A 5,000-nucleotide genomic window follows, 5' to 3' on the forward strand; every position below is an offset into this window, starting at 1 on the left:
CTAAGTGGGTGGGGAGTCCGGGCGCTTTCGTCCATTAAGAGGAGGATGTGGCCGGGCACCAATATAGCCGATGGAACAAGGATTGTACGGGTTAAATTTAATGAGCTTGTGCAATCCTTGCCGTATTACACGAAATTCAACAAGGCAACGGGTGTTGAATATTTCAGAGTGATCCATGACCGTCAAATGAAGGTGTGTAGGAGTTGCATGCAGCCTGGCCACATCCTGCGTGAGTGCCCGGACTTCACCTGCCACAAATGCGGATGTCAAGGCCACTACGCCCGGGAGTGCGCCACAGGGGTGGCAAAATGTCGGATGTGCCGGAGGAGAGAGAGAGACTGCATATGCTCGGTGGAGGAGGAAGCGGAGGAGGACGGCAGCGAGTCGGATAGTGGCGAACCGGGGGCGCCGGACGGTGGTGGTGGTGAGGACGAGGAGGGAGAGAATGAGGGCATGGGCGCGAGCATGGACCAGGACCGTGCCTCTGGGGGGAAGGATTTACCCCACGTTGCTGGAGGAGGAGCTCACCTCGGGCCAGCCTGCAGACCTGGGCCTGAAGGGAGAGCTGAGCAAGGGCCTGCTGCGGCAGCTGGGAGACAGGAGCGTAAGAGGCAGAGGTGAAAAACGGGAAGGGGTAAGAATGTTTGGGAATGGAACGGGGAAAACTGTACTTAAAACGACTTGGGGCAATGATGAGGTGGGGGAGAGTGGGGATTCTGTTGATAAAACTGTGAGGGAGGGGAGCTCGGGGAGTGATACGGACATGGAGGAGCTAAGGGAGGCGAAAAAAAAGCTGTCTGCAAAGCAAAAAACGGAGGGGAGTGGGAAGAAGAACAAGAATCGTTAATTTATTAATGAAGGTTAATGTGCTAGTCGGCTCTTTCTCGTTGGTTTTTTCCTTATTTTATTTTTATTATTTATGGCCTTGGTTATTTTTTCTCTGAATGCTAACGGTTTGAGAACAGAATATAAAAGAAATGCCATATTGGATATGAGAGCTGATATTCTGTGTTTGCAGGAGACTAGATGGGATAACAACCTACTTAATATAAGTAGAAAGCAGTGGAAAGGCAGGTTTATTTTTCAGAAGGGACTCCCAGGGCCAGGGGAGTGGCGATTTGCTTTAATAGTGCTAAAATAACGGGGATTAATTTAGTTCATAGAGATTTAGAGGGGAGGTTGTTAGTTGTTGATTGTGTTTATGAGGGGAGGGAACTTAGAATAATTAATTTACATGCACCCAATGGGGAGAAGGAGAGGAGGGTTTTTTTGGCTGGTTTGAATGTGTGGTGCAACTCTAATTGTATGATTGTGGGGGATTTTAATGTTATTTTGACTCAATCTGATTTATCGAGTAACAATACATTTAAAGGGGACAGCACTAGGCGAACCCTTAGGGATTTAATGGAGAACAATCAATTGGTTGACATATGGAGAGTCCTACACCCGTGGAAAAGGGTTTTTTCAAGAAGGCAACTTGTTGCAAATACTCTTAAACAGAGTAGAATTGACTTTGCGTTAGTACAAAGTAGAAAAGTTAAATTAATTAAGAGTGTGGAATACATTAATAATACTTGGAGTGACCATGCGGGGATTAGGTTAGAGGTGGGAGGGAGGGAAGGGAGTGTTAACCAGAGGCCTTGGTGTTTTAATGCCAGCTTTTTGGGAGATGTTGTGTTTATGAAGAGCATGGGGTTTTTTATGAAGAGAATGATGGATGAATGGAATGATGATGAGAATATGAGTGTGTGGTGGGAGAGTGTGAAAATAAGAATTAAAAACAAATGTGTCAGGTATGGTATAGAAAAAAGGAAAAGGGAAAATGCAGAGGAGGATCATTTGAGAAAACAACTAAATGAGGAAATGAAACTGTTAGATGAGGAGGGTAATATATGTACGGAAAAATATGTGGATTTAAAAGAAAAATTGAGTGCCTTACAGGTAGCAAAGTGTAGAGGGGCTGCTATTAGAAGCAGGATTCAATATATGTACGAAGGGGAAAGGAGCACAGCCTTTTTCCTGGGTTTGGAAAAACAAAAACAAAATAAAACTGAGATAAAGGAAGTATTAGATAATAATGGTCAAATAGTAACTGATAAGGAAGAGATATTAAAAGTAGTTAGGGATTATTATGAGTGTTTATTTAAAAAAGATGCATGTGAAAAAGATAGTGTAGGAGAGGCCTTAGAGGCACTAAAGAAAACTTTAAGTAGGGAGGATAGTGTTTGGTGCGATTGTGAATTTTCTGTACAAGAGATATATAGTGCTATTGATGGACTAAACAAAAATAAGAGCCCGGGGAGTGATGGTCTGACAGCCGAGTTTTACGTCGGCTTTAAGGAAATTCTGGCTCCGGTGGTTGAAAAACTCTGCAAGTATGTAGAGAAAACAGGCTGGCTCCCTGAGAGTATGGGATTAGGCATATTCACGATTTTTTATAAAAATAAGGGAGATAACAAAAATCTTGAATTAAGGGGGTGGGTGGGATTGCTTTATGGGGGGCTAAGAGTAAAATAAAGTGTAAAGGTGTTCTGACTGACTCTTTTGATGTCAAGAGGTCAGTGAGGCGGGGCTGCCCAATGTCAGCACTGCTCTACAGCATGGTGGCAGAGCCGTTGGCGGCTTTAATTGCTAATGATAAAAGAGTGTGTGGAATAGGTAAGGGAAAAATTTGCGTAATGCAGTATGCGGATGATATTAATGTAATGGTTAAAAGTGAGAGTGATGTAGATATAGTGTTGAAACATATAGAAACTTATGAGAGCTTCAGGAGCAAAAATTAATATGGGAAAAGTCTGAAATAATGAGGATGGGTAGGAACAAAGATCTAAATAACAAATGGGGATTCAAAGTAGTAGAGAATAAAAGAAAAGTGCTCGGAGTGTATGTTGGAAGTGATGAGAATGAATGCGATGATTTGACGTGGAAAGATGTTATTGGACGTATGCAAAAGACCCTGTGTATGTGGAGGGCTAGGGGTTTGCTTTTAAGGGGAAGGGTGGCCGTCACCAATGCTCTAGTTTTGTCGCAGGTGAACCATGCATTGAGCACTTGTGCGCTTCCGACTTGGGCTGAGCAGAAGATTGCAAAAGTCGTTAGAGACTTTATTTGGAGGAGCAGAGCAGCCAGTATTGCGCATAGAACGCTGATAAGGGTCAAAGATCAGGGTGGGCTAGGATTGATGGACGTACTCGCAAAAAGAACTGCGTTACGAACTAAATTGATAGGTAAATTTAGGGATGCAAGTCGGGAGGCGGCCTGGAAAGGCCACTTCAGCCAGTGGCTGAGCACATTTGGTCTCTTGAGTAAAGAGACCAAATGCAGATGCAGATGCAGGACGCAGCGGCATATGCACATCTGCCGCGGTTCTTCCAGGAGGTGCTCAACGCGTGGTTCCTGCTATTTGATAAGACCACACTCGTATGCGAGTCAAGAGCGTCTGTGATGAGGCTGCCGTTCCTCTCCAGCCCATATTTTAAACAGGGAGGCAAAGGGGTCATCAAGAGCGTGGCTCTTGAAAGGGCGGGGCTGAAGCGGGTGGGAGATCTAGTCGACAGGGGAGGGAGATGGGATAAAGAAAGAGTGATTAGGATAGTGAGAGAGAAGGGGATAACATATAGGAGGGAAGTGATTGTGAAAGTGTTGGAGAGAGTGGAAGGGAGTGTGATGAGTGAATGGGGGGACGGGTTTAGAAATAAGGGGAGGGTTGGGCAGGATGATGCGGTGGGAATCTCCCTGCGCCTGGGGGGGGAGACACACGCCATTGCTGATATCACAACAAAGATTTGGTATAAGCATGCATTGAAACAGAGTGCAAAAACCCACATGCGAGAGTAAATGGACAGACACATATCCGGACATTACACCCAACATTTTGTGGAAGTATATTGACATACCGCACACACCGCATGCAATATTCAATCTTGATTTCAAGAGAAGGCACAGGAGGATTTTCACATGCATCATCCTGCACCAAATGCTCAGGGGAGTGTATGGGAGGACGTGTATGGTGTGTGAAAGGAGGGATGAAGACTTCATCATATTTTTGTGTATTGTTGTGAGCTAGCAGAATTCTGGGGAAAAATCAAGGGGCTGCTGGGAGGGTGCAGTGTGGGAGACTGCTGGGTGGATCGGGGTTGGGAATTGTCTGTACTCTTGGGAGTGAATAGGAAATATAAAAATTGGAAAAAGATCAACATGATCCTTGGGTTCGCAAGGAGGGCGATTTTTAACAGACGCAAGTTTGCACTGTATGAAAGGAGAAAGTTGGATGTATGGAGGCTGTTTGTGAATGAATGGAAAAGACACTTACGAATGCTGTATGAGAATGGAATTGTATGGATGACTGAGCAGGGCACTGTTTGGGGTTGATTTGGCTGGTTTAAAGGGGGTGGCTTAATTTTGGAGGTGGGAGAGTGAGGGAGTTTTGTGTGGGATTTTGGTTTTGTGTGGTTTTTCGAATGAGGGGTGGATTATTTTGTGGGTAAATGGTCGAGGTTAAAAGATTCTGTGTTTAGCTGTTCGGTTTGCGCTTTGGGACTGAGGGGCAGTTTAATTTCGAGGGTAAGTGTATTCGGGATAAGATACTGCTTCTGCTGTCTGGTTCTTATTTTTTTTAATTTAAAAGAGAAAGTGTGTTTAGTTAATTGTTTGTGCGGCTTCTGAGGGTGGTTTAATTTGTGGGATTGTTTACATTTATTTGTATTGATATACGTATAAATGAATGCGTAATTGCATAAAATGGAATATATTTCTGATAATAAAAAAGATTAAAAAAAAAATATGCCCGATCTCGTCTGATCTCGGAAGCTAAGCAGGGTCGGGCCTGGTTAGTACTTGGATGGGAGACTGCCTGGGAATAACAGGTGTTGTAAGCTTTTACATGACGTATAAACAAGGTTCAGAGGGTGGACTCATTCGCTTACGGCCACACCAACCTGAATACGCCCGGTCTCGTCTGATCTCGGAAGCTAAGCAGGGTCGGGCCTGGTTAGTACTTG

The 5,000-nt window shown here is 44.4% G+C and overlaps 1 pseudogene; it reads left to right on the forward strand.

Annotated features, from left to right (window-relative positions):
- The first annotated feature begins 4,919 nt into the window (after window positions 1-4,919).
- Window positions 4,920-5,000, forward strand: part of LOC133939769 (5S ribosomal RNA) — a 119-nt pseudogene continuing 38 nt past the window's right edge.

The sequence above is a fragment of the Platichthys flesus genome, chromosome 22 (genome assembly GCF_949316205.1).
Source record: "Platichthys flesus chromosome 22, fPlaFle2.1, whole genome shotgun sequence".
NCBI lineage: Eukaryota > Metazoa > Chordata > Actinopteri > Pleuronectiformes > Pleuronectidae > Platichthys > Platichthys flesus.